Genomic DNA, 12,673 nt, shown 5'->3' with positions numbered 1-12,673 from the left:
TCTGCTTGGTTTGGTAATTTATCAGTTAATATAAGTTAAGACCTCAATTTTGCAATGGAAGGGATGGAGGTGAAAGAATACCCCACCCTCCAGATGCTTTTTGATAAAATCATTATCAGACAGGCTGAGAAAATCACCACCGACCCCTCTCATGTCTACACAGTGAATACGAGCTGCTCCCAGTGGGCAGACAAGTTCCAGTTACGAATAAAAAACGCTACCTCAATAGATAGATCCCACTTCCGGTTGGTCCTGAACTCAATGCAGCATCAACGCTAAGTATATTGTACTGTGATTGCACTGATTGTGGTTTTTGTATTGATATTTGTAAACACTGTATTGCAATATCTGTACATGCACTAATGTCCTGTGCATGCACCATTGTACGTATAGCAGCCTGCATGTATGTCCAAGACAAATTTCCTATGGGACTGATGAATGTAACTAACTATGACTTGATTCCATCTGCTCACATCCTCTCTCTGCCCTAAGCTCCACTTTCTGTTACAAACCTAGAAACTGTTGTGTCACCTGAGTCATTTTTACTGATCCTCCAGAGATCAACGGGGAGGAAACACCCTATGACTAATATGCTGACGACTCTGGGGTGTAAAATGGGTGATGCGCCCTTTAAAACTAAAACTGAACATGGGTTTGAACCAGGGGTTTTTAGAAGTGGGCGTGTGCAAAAAGGTATAACAGGGTGGTGGGATGAAAGGGCAGGAAACTGAACTGGGTGTCGACAACATCTTATTACACACAGAAAACCTGACCTTTTACAGATAACAGAATGTAATATTCTGATGAGGACGAACTGCTCCACTCCTGTTCGTTTCATGAAGTCACTCAGTGCTATTTTTTACATAATTTCCTGCACTGATTTGATTTCTTCTGGGAACTGAATTGTTAGAGATGCTTTTTAAACCCTTTAAAACCCAGGGCCCAGCATGCATTAGGGCAGTGGTTCCCAACCTTTCTTGATTCGTGACCCCATTTTGACATGACAAATTTTTGGCAACCCCAAATTTTTTTGTGGGCCATCTCAAATATTTTTACATGCTGCATTTTATTTGAACTCGATTTATATTCATGAAAGTATAGAATAAAGTTGGTTAAGATTGTGTGTGGTGTTTTTAATCATCATTTTAAAAAGAGTAATAATTATTTTAAAAGTATTTTTATCAGTATTTTTTCTTCATCAATTACTAGACATTTCAGGCGACCCCATTTGAATTTCAGGCGACCCCACGTGGGGTCCTGACCCCAAGGTTGAAAAACACTGCATTAGGGTGTTAAGGGGGTTTACTCCAACTTTGTGAGATACAAACACAACAAGGAAAAACGATTCTATCATGTTGAGCTCTGAGGTCTGACTGAAGGAGTTACCATGTGTCTGACAAACAGACACGACTGTTACAGCCAGAGAGTCATAGAGAAGACCGGGTGCTCTGGTGCCTCACGTCATAGAGCGCAAACCAAATGGGCACAGTCCCAGATCACAGTGGCCTGGGCCCCACTATGTCGTCCCCCCTTTCCCTCCCTCCCTGGGTTTCCTGTCTCTTTAGAATTAGGTTTGGGAAGCCCCCCCCCCCCCCCCCACCATTAACCAGTCATCTGATCTCTTTGCTGTGGACCGAGGTCAGTCTGTCTACTACTGCATGTTGTTGTTTTAAAAAGCATATCTTTGGCTTCCCTCCCACACTGTCACAGGGCCAGTCAGAAGTTAGTTAGAACATTGTGGAAACTCTGTTGGCCCCATTATGGTTTGAAAGCTCTGGGGGTGCGTTGTCGTCTGGGCAAGGAAAGACTGAAAGCTTTGGAAACGACAGTGGTAGTGAAAGTAAACGTACCCTGGATGTAGTTTTAGTGTGAAGCAGCTCAACATTTGTCTCTGCTGCAGCTGTTAGATGAGCAACAGCTGACAACAAACAAACAAATGACACAACAGTGTCAATGTTAACAGCTGAATAACACACACACAACACCTTCCAGGAAAGAGGGAAAAAAATAAAGAGTCATGGATTTGTCGTCTTGACTGAACTCATTTAAACTGGATTAGAGAAGAAAGAATACCGGTATGTAAAATATAGTTACGGAAAACAGGAGACCTACAGACTAACTTAATATATAATGTGTCTGAAGACTTTCTTTCTTTCTTTCTTTCTTTCTTTCTTTCTTTCTTTCTTTCTTTCTTTCTTTCTTTCTTTCTTTCTTTCTTTCTTTCTTTCTTTCTTTCTCCTGTTGTTTGGTGTTTTGGGATCTGTTTGACTTCATGCGGTCCTGCCCTCCCTTCTAAGAATCTCATTGGCTAACAGTGGCTCTTCCTTAGCCATGATTGGCTGGGAAACATTCAAACTCACCCACTGCCCCACATGCAGCAGCATACTTAACATGCAGGCATGAACACTCAGTACAGTGTGTGTGTTTCTTGGAACAGGTCTTCTGGATACTCACAGTTCAACAGGTGGTGTGTCAGCCTGCCTGAGTCAAAACCTTCAGCTCCTGCTTGCAACACTTTTCAGTTTGAACAATGTTTCCTTCCCATGACACATTATAATATGACTGTTTGTAGTGTTAACACGCCCAAGTTACACATTAGAAATCCGTAGTTTTGAACAAACAAAACATAAAATAGAGGGATCCCTCCTCTGTCTCTCACCCAGAGGTTTCTCTTGTTTTTTCTTGGGAGTTTTTCCTCAGTGGATCTAAGGACAGAGGATGTCGTTATGAAAAACTGAAAAAATAAAATACATTTTAAAAATGGCTATACGAATAAAATTGCCTTGGCTTGTGTTAGGCTAAGTAAACTAACCGATAGTGAGATAACTTACAGCTGATATTAAAAATTGTTGGGATGTCACAATTTTGAAACCAAGTGTGTACATCCTCGACCTCCACCCTCAAGTTTATTTTTTAAAGAAATTCTCACAATAAAAAAAAAGAAAAAAAAAAAAAGAAAAAGGGGCAAACATCAAATGACTTAAGGTTCAAAGTAGCTATTGTCATTACCACAAGAACAACTTTCTTTCTTTTTTCTTTTCTATTTCATCATTAGATTGGTGCTCTGATGCCTTGCAATTTAATTTTAATAAGTTTATGATGTCTGTGTTATGTTTATTTTTTGTTTTTATCTGCTGTACCCCAAAAAGATTAGCTGACACCAAGGCGTCAACTTATAGGGATCCTTAACATTAAACAATGAGACATAGCCTACAAACTTTTTTCCCCCTCACAATGGTTTTGAATTAGGCAACAGCAGAAGACTGACTGTGTTTGAAATGACACATAAGGGGAAAAATGCAATGACATTTTCTATGGCTAGTTAATTTGAAGATATGCTTGATATTGTATTACAACATGATCCCACTATGAATATTCATAACATAATGTTACTCAATGCCAACTCAATAGTATATAATGTGTCTGAAGACATCCCTCACATTCTTTTTTGTTTAAATACATTTTTTCCTCCATCTTTTGTAAAATGGGAGGTCTGACAGCGCTAACTTGCCTGTTTGAATCAGTTTGAATGAGTTTATTATTGATTCTTTTTTCTTCTCTCATTCCAAAATTTATAACAAGAGTGTAGTTGATACATTTCACTTAATCAAACTATTTGCATTTCTCCTCCCAGCATCATACTGCTTTTTCATTAAGTCATGTGTCATTTTGCATATTCGAAAGAGGCAATGCTCAGTGTGCACCATTAGTAGATCAGGTTTGCACACATTTTAACACATGCTACCGCTTGATAAATCAGGCCCCATGAGTAAAAAAAAAAAAAAAAAAAAAAAGGACATTGGAGAGAAGCTGCTGAATAACTTCTTGAGGTCAATCCTAAAGAGAGAACTTATACATACATTTCATCACTGGGCTGGTTTTTAATTAGCAAAGAGATTGTTCATATGACCCATAGCACTAACCAATCATCCTGCAGTACATCAGTACACTTAAAACATTCACTCATTTAACAGAACTTCAAATACCCCAGGCACATTCTTACAAACGTTTTGACAAACAGGTTTCAATCTCTGCTGAACTCAAGCTCAGCTCACCCAGTTGGTTTCTTCTCGCCATAATTAGGCTACACAGCACTAGGTTTAACTAAACACATAAGACAAATAACCAGACTATCACTGTCACTCTCCGGACCTGCGAAAGCCGTGCTCTCAACAGCACCTGGATGTGTTCCTACACAAACAGAAAAAAAACAAACATATATGACACCACCAAAACGTAGGAATGAAGATAAGTCCCCCCTACCAGGTATATCAGCAAAATAACACAAAGATGAAGACGACAACCTATCAGAGGCAGAGTCTTAACATCCTGATGATGATGTTATTTCATTGATCAATGAAGAGGAACCAGTCTGTTATTAACTTTCTGCCTCTTTCTCTACTCATCCTTCTCCTGTCTCAACCTCCTCCCCCACCTCTCCTCCCTGGATCTCACACAAACACACGCCGTATTTTTAAGGACACAGGGTGTTTTGTAAGTAAAAGTCCATCTGTCTCCTCCATTCATTTTGCTGTCAGAAGGATCCACTCTATGTGTGTGTGTGTGTGTGTGTGTGTGTGTGTTGCAGCTGTGCAGTCATCCCTCACAGCAGCCTGTTGAAAATGTAACTGGTGCTGTCAGATGATGAACTGAAGCCATTTGGTCCTGGACATATGGCAGCATGCTAACAGCAGCAGCCTCTGGTGCAGCACATGTAGACTCGAATATGCACAAAGCTTAAAGGATAGTTCACCAAAAAATGAAATTCAGTCATTATTGACTCACCCTCATACTGATAAATACTCCAGAGTAGTTTTGTATTCCTCAAGGTGCATCTGGAGACCCGGGAGGCCGGTTCGGAGTCCAACGATATCCTTATATGAGAGTCAATAGCAACCGACACAAAAACGTCCATAAAACTACACAAAAACCTTGAAATAGGAGGGGGGGGGGGGGTGTTTTTTTTTTTTTTTTTTTTAAATTCTGTGTTTTAATACACTAGGCTATGTGTTTTTATGTCTTCATGTATTTTTACTCAGTGTTTGTGATCTGTGTTGTTGTCTGTATTGTCTTGCTGCTGCTCTGTGACATTTTAAATTTCCCCTCGGGGATTAAATAAAGTATTTCTGTTCTATTCTATTCTATTCTATTCTATTCTATTCTATTCTATTCTATTCTATTCTATTCTATTCGTACCCATGCAGGGAAGTTACATAGTGCAGTTTCAGCCGATGCAACCCGGCTCAGGCTGCAGCAGCAGCACCATTCATCCTATTAACCATTTTTCTACCATTGCAATGAGTCTGGAAACATTATTTTAAGGCCGAAAAACTCTGCAATGTTACTTTAAGTTTTGGTTGGACTACAAACCGGCCTCCCGGGTCTCCAGATGGACTTTGAGGAATAAAAAACTACTACTATGGAGTATTCATCAGCATGAGGGTGAGTCTAGGCTAATGACTGAATTTCATTTTTTGGTGAACTATTCCTTTAAAGCTCTCTTACTGTAAAATGTCCACAGTATTTAAACACAACATGTATGGTTGGTTACCCATCACCAGTCAATCAGTCTGTCTCTAGAACCAGGGTCTGGGCTCATTCCCTCTGTGTCCTTGTGTCTTTACTGTGGAAGCAGCTCTCTCCCTGGGTCAGACAGGCAGACACTCTAACTACTGTACATTTAAGTCCAGGCTGAAAACCTTACTTTAGGACAGAGCAGCTTTTTGCTTTGCCTTTTCCATCTCGGCAATAAATTCCATTCGCCTGCGTCTCCGTCAACGCTTGAAATTTGTTCAGTGTTCGCTACATTTCGATCATTTTGAGGACAGTGCAAAACAGGAAAAAACACTAACCACCGCCACTAGCTTCCATGCTGCTCTGTTTTCTGTCTCACTGTCACCACCACACACGCTGCAGTGGTGGTGAGTGGCCAAGCAGCTTTCCAGCTGGAGATTACACCTGTTTTTTTGGCCAGAGGAGTCATGTGCTGATTGTAAGTGTGTCGACCTGCATTTAAAAAACCTGCGTCGACCCGCTAATTTTAGTGGGAACGCGGCTATGGTGAACTTCAAATACTATAACTATATTCTCATTTTCTGAGATACTGAATTTTGGGTTTTTGTTAAATGTAAGACATTATCATTACAATTAAAATAAATGAAAATGAAATATTTCAGTCTGTAATGAATAATAGGCTTTATGAGTTTCACTACTGGAATAAATCAACTTTTCCATGATATTCTCATTTATTGAAATGTGCCTGTGTGTGTGTGTGTGTGTGTGTGTGTGTGTGTGTGTGTGTGTGTGTGTGTGTGTGTGTGTGTGTGTGTATCAATAGAAAAAATATACGCCTAGCTTACATTGTACTCCCTCTCATTCACATCAAATGACAAGAATGAAAAAAAGGAAAGACTGAGGTCACACACACACGCACGCACACACACACACTCCACCTCTTATTGTAAGACCTGACAAGCTGATGGGAACTCAAATATAGAACTGAAAGTGGGCTTCTAGTGTGTGTGTGTGTGTGTGTGTGTGTGTGTGTGTGGGGGGGGGGGGGTGTTCCTGTTCTCTCCTCAGTCTAAAAGAAGACGTCCGATTTTCTCAGTCTCAGTTTAAGTGTGTGCGCTCGTGTGTGTGTGTGTGTGTGTGTGTGTGCGCGTGCCTGTGTTGGAGAGTTCAGTCTTTGTCCCTGCCATTCTGTGTGACGGAGAGCGGAGACAATGACATGTGGCACGGAGACTTTTACAGAAAAGTTTTTTTTTAAAAGTCCAAAATAAATTGGTGTTGAATGATCTGTTTTGCAGACTATATATACGTATATATATCTTTTTTTTCTTTTTTTTATCATGTAACAACAATCAGAAGAACTTGCCCTCCTGAGCCATTGGGCCAGGTGTGTGAAGGATGACCTCTGTTTTATGAGTCTAACATCACGCAGCTTTTCATCTTTCTCACTCTCACTTTAAGAGGAAACCAGTTCTTGGGGAAATTTTCAAGACACTGCATTTGTTTTTCCGCTCAGAGTGGGACCTCCCCTCACTACGCACTGTGAACTCAACTCAGTCACCTCGGTTCAGAGCACAGAGGCAGAGAGAGATCTGATCAAAGAGATCTGAGCTGAGTTTATCCTCTGAACAAATGTGTCACATCCTTTAACTGAAATGACAGAATTAGTGTCAGTGAGTGTAGCCTACACTGGGTGAGGACCAGTGGTGGACAGTAATGGAGTAAATTTACTTGAGTAGGCTACTGTACTTAAGTACATATCCAGAGGATTTGTACTTTACTTGAGTATTAGATTTCTTTGGTAGCCTACTTATTCTTACTTGAATACATTTCCAAGACAAATATTTTTTACTTTTACTCGAGTTAATTTCTAGGAAGGCTGAAAAGTACTCGTTACTTTCAGGTCTGCTCTTTTTTTTTTTTTTTTTCTAAAATACACACTTGAACACAAGCTGTGTTTGTCAAAGAAGGAAACCCTAACCCCTAAAAGCAGCACATCAGTGCAGGTGGTTCTCAGAAAAGGTCCTTAAATTAATTTAGAAAAAAATATAGTAATTCATTGATGTGAAAAATAAGAAATGTATTTATACTCAAACTTTTACTTAAAGCAGAAGTAAGCGATCCGGTCGTTTTGGCTAATGCTGCGTTCCAGGCAGGCTTTTGAAACCGTAAATTACAGCTTCAAGTCACAACTTACGACTTTGTAGCGTTTCAGGCAACCCTCTTGTGTTTTTCCGACCTGTTTTACCGGTGAAAGTCACTATAACGGCCACTCGTAACTTCCGACCGGTGAACTCGTACCAGATCGAACTGGTACCACTTCACGGTCGGAAAAACACGAGTTACGGGCTGCCTTGAACGCACCATAACAGTCCTCGTCCCTACGTCACCACATTCACGGCGTCCCTTGGCTGCACACACAGCCCTGCATGCCGTTCTCTCTCCTCATTGGATAAAAACTGTAGGATACGATAAATGTTTTCTCCTCGGCTCAGAGCAGAGCAGAGTGACTGACAGACCCGTGTTTCGGTCCAAGTGATTGCTGTCGGAAGATATAACTATTTAAGACTTACATTAACACAAATATATCACTTACTTCTGCTTTAAAGTAAATTTAAAAGCATGTACTTTTGGATACTTAAGTACCTTTACCTTTTTTTACTCTTACTCGAGTAACATGTCGACTGAGCTACTTTTACTTGAAACGGAGTAAATTTTGACCAGTAGTATTTGTACTCTTACTCAAGTACTGGGGTCGAGTCTGTCCATCTCTGGTGAGGACACTGTTGCCTTATGGGAATATAACAGTATATTTTATGTCTCTATATCAAGAATGTGTCACCTATCTGGAGATACATTAGTAGGCCTACATACAATAACATTACATGAAATAACAATATCTGTGAAGAAGTGTTATAGTTTTTATGGTAGATGGAGATGTCGTTGATAATCTGAATGGAGAGATGTTGATGCTGTTGTCCAGTTACCAGGGTGACGCTGCCGGTGTCTCAGGAGTTGTTAGTTCAGAAGTTATTTTTTGGGAGACAGGAAAGCAGGGAGCGAGAGCTGGAGATCGTCTTGGTCAGATGAACCACCTCTTGACTCAGGAAGCAGTCTTCCTCACAGCTGGCGGCTCCTCAGACAGTTGGCTGCGTCCTTTAGCATGCTAATGACATGGAAACACTTCCACGTGTTTGATGGAGGGGGGGGGGGGGGGGGGGGGGATGAAGCAAGAGGTGTGGAGGGGGCAATAACAAAGATTACAGGATCAGCAAGTGACAACACATGGCACTCAAAGCTGAAGGCTACGGATTCAAGCCCTGAGGATCAAAGTGCACCGACCTGATCCACTGGATCAGGTCCTGAGGGGCACCGACAACTTCACACGTCTTTTCTTTTCACCCCTTGCGGTAATTTATTCCAAGTTTCTGACCCCTTGCAAAAAAAAGTATAGGCTACTATAAGAGCCCGTCCACACAAATACGGATTTAATGAATCCGCATTCCGCATAAATATCCAGACTGAAATGGCATTTGGGGGCGTATTTTTTGGAAACCGGTCCCAGAGTGGGAAAATCTGAAAATGCCCCCAATAGCATTGACTTTTGGGCCACATGTGGCATTTAGCTGGCACCTCTGGCTGAGATGTGGCATGGCAAAACGTATGAGGGCCAAATCATAACCACATACACGTTGCCATAGATTCAAATTTGGAGGGAATTTTTCTTGCTACACTGATGGAAAAATAAAAAGAGAAAAATGTCAGCCACGCTTTGTTTGTTTCCCCTGCACCAACCGCCGCCTGCATCACCTCCTTTCCTCTGCTCCTATAGGTGCTGGGTGAGGGATCCCTCCTCTGTCTCTCACCCTGAGCTTTCTCCTGTTTTCTCTTGGGAGTTTTTCCTCAGTGGATGTGAGGGTCTAAGGACAGAGGATGTTGTTATGATGCTGTGTAAAGACCTTTGAAACAAACTGTTTGTAAAAATGGGCTATACTAATAAAACTGCCTTGCCTTTCGGGTTCTCCCTCTTCTCTCTCATGCATGAGTCAGAATATTTGGGACACAATTTCATGAGAGGCTGCGGCTCACAAAGTGGAGGGGTTTGTTCATTTATCCAAAGGCTTTTGCTTTAAAGCCCATCTCCTCCAGTCCATATGTTGAAGTTTTGGGATGCATCAGTTAGGAAGGCAGAGAAAGATAAAGTTATGTGTGTATGGTAGTAAATGGCGTTGCACAGTATCTAGGTGGTTGCTAAGAGAAGTAGGTCCAAATGCAAAACGAACACAGTCATCTTCACAATACACACACACAGATTCAAGATCATGGCCTTGGTATAGTGATGACAAAAAAAATCAAAGCCACCCTCACCATGACAACTGAAAGGGACACAGTGAGGTTAAAGCTGTACAGGAAAGAAAATTGAATTTGAGTCCACTGTGGGTCCTAACATTAGTGTAATGACTCATCTATCAGACGATGTAGCCCAAACTTTGTGCAAAATTCTATTTTTGAGTAAATCCGGGATGAAAGTGTGGTATTTTTTTCCCCGCATTGGATAATCAATCAAACGTCTGAGACACACACACACACCGATCGTCATTCAGACAAAGATGCACTGCAGAACAAAAGTTATGTTGCATCAGGCCACAGAAACACGTAGATAAAACACTGAAAAGAAAAATAAATAGGTTATAAAAAAAGAAGAAACAGTAGAAAATATGTAAACATAGCATAAATACAAATACACACAATAAAGATGTGTGGAAATAGTGGAAACACTATGTTGTTGAGATCTACTCAGATGCAAGTAAGAACGCCAGGGAGGCAAGGGACAGAAAAGGGGTGTGGCTTCAAAGTACAACAGGAAATAAAACAAACCCAAAGCAAACATAATTGAAAAAAAGTTCAAATCTAAAGACAGAAAGAGAATGTGTGTGTGTGTGTGTGTGTGTGTGTGTGTGTGTGTGTGTGTGTGTGTGTGTGTGTGTGTGTGTGTGTGTGTGTGTGTGTGTGTGTGTGTGTGTGTGTGTGTGTGTGTGTGTGTGTGTGTAATCTGCCACTGCCAAGGTTTTTACGGCACCTGAACTGACACAACCAGCACCGTCCTTGACCGACATACCAGAGCAAACACTTCATGTTTACAGAAGAGTTTAGATCCTACTGAGTCTTCATCACACCATTAAATAAACTAAGCCTAAGCTCCACCCACACAGGATAAACAACATGCTTTTATTCCTCTGACTCATTAAAGCAGCTTGAAATCAAACCTTCATTTCACTTCTGTTCACAACACACATTTCATTACACATCACACTCATTATTTTTGAGTTCCACTGGGCTTAGCACTATCTATCTATCTATCTATCTATCTATCTATCTATCTATCTATCTATCTATCTATCTATCTATCTATCTATCTATCTATCTATCTATCTATCTATCTATCTATCTATCTATCTATCTATCTATCTATCTATCTATCTATCTATCTATCTATCTATCTATCTATCTATCTATCTATCTATCATTATCAAACATGTACCTCCTATGGATATATGAAGATATATGTCTGCCTGTACAATATGTGACTCTTGATCTTTAGGTCGTGGTTTTGACTCCCATGTTGACAGAGATCACACCTAAGCAGTGCAGCCTGTGGCAAATGTATGTAAGGAAAGTGTCTTCTTTTTATAATTGTCGTTGTTACCATTACAATTTGCTTGTTTACTAATTTCCCCCCTGAAATACTTCGAGTCCTGTAGAACTAGCAGACATTAGTATTTAGTCTCCCCTGTATCTGTAGGCCACTGTCCTTCCAGGAATATTCTGCTGTGAAGAATATTCCTGGCACATTTCAACACATCGAAACTGAGGGAATGTCTGCTGAGCTCCGAAAGCCAAGAGTATCAGGAGTGACCTTTACAATAACATAGGAACAAGATAACACACACCTGTCTGGCATGTTCCTACCTGCTCCACATGTAGCCTACATTGGCAAATATGGACTGTTCTCAGGTTTCACAGCCCCACCACCTTCTGCAGCCTCATACTTTGCCCTGAGAAAATGGGCGGAGGAAGAGGAGGACAGGTGTGTGAGGGCGAGAACGAGGAATGTGGAGTTTTTCTCCATTGGTTTGGCTCATTTCTCGAAACAGAAATTACATTCTCAAAATAAACATGGACAAACCTCCAAACCACTTGGTGATTGTTCACAACAGAACTGTATTTCTCATTCATTTCATCAAATTGCAAATGTCTCAGTAGGCTACATCTTTGCAAATTATTAAGTACAGGTGCCTGCAGTTAGCACAGTGTCAAAGTGAATAGATCTTGTTGATCTAAACTGATTGTTGATTCACAGTCTAATAGTTGTTCTCTCCAAAACATGTCAGCCTCATTTCATTCTATAAATCATCACATGCATAATATAATAGTCAGTTCAATGGGCTCTATGCACAGTTCCACTACTTCCTGAACTTAAGGCTGCTCTTTTATTTCCTGTAGTAGTCACAATGGTCAGACACACCTGGATTAATCAGTTTGTCCAATAGTGTAAGACAGGAAACAAAGGAGCTGCCTTAAGTTCAGGAAGTAAAGGGGCTGTGCATAGAGCCCATTGTCAAAATTAGTCAAGAACATAATACCATGAATACTATATATTTATTTACAGCACTGTAGGCTACATTTAATTGTCCTTATTTGTTTACGGTATGTGTTATATTACAGTATACTATGCTGTATGCATTTTCATCCTGATGTATGGAGTTACATTATGTGTGTGAATAAAAATTGTTACCTTTCCTTGACAGAATGAGTGTAATGTCTGATGTCAAACCTTGGAGGCTACTCATACCATAAAGTCCTTCAGACAGGTAGAGGGGCAGACTGCATATCTAACACTGATGTATAGGTTTTATCAAGCAGTGCAATTCAGCTCCAGTTGGGCAGAAGCAGCAATCCCATAATTTCTTTTCTACAGAAATGACTTTGTCTAGTTCAGCGGTTCTCAAAGTAAAGGTCACCAGAAAACTCGTCCATTTGCAGGCCAGACTCACTCTGTTTCACACATTTTACTTTGTTCACATAGTGAACATTTCAGGATGTTGAGCCTCTTCAGGCGCTGACTTTAGCTTGCAGGATTTTAAAAGTTTTGTATTCAACA

The 12,673-nt window shown here is 40.6% G+C and overlaps 1 protein-coding gene across 3 annotated transcripts in view; it reads right to left on the bottom strand.

Annotated features, from left to right (window-relative positions):
* The window catches only part of srsf3b (serine and arginine rich splicing factor 3b), a 65,918-nt gene that overhangs the window by 22,791 nt on the left and 30,454 nt on the right, over positions 1-12,673 (bottom strand). The gene's annotated exons all lie outside the window — the stretch shown is intronic.

This window comes from Trachurus trachurus (genome assembly GCF_905171665.1).
Source record: "Trachurus trachurus genome assembly, chromosome: 5".
In the NCBI taxonomy this organism is placed as follows: Eukaryota; Metazoa; Chordata; class Actinopteri; order Carangiformes; family Carangidae; genus Trachurus; species Trachurus trachurus.
The sequence above is the reverse complement of the archived record's forward strand: the minus strand, read 5'-3'. Positions and strand labels throughout refer to the sequence as shown.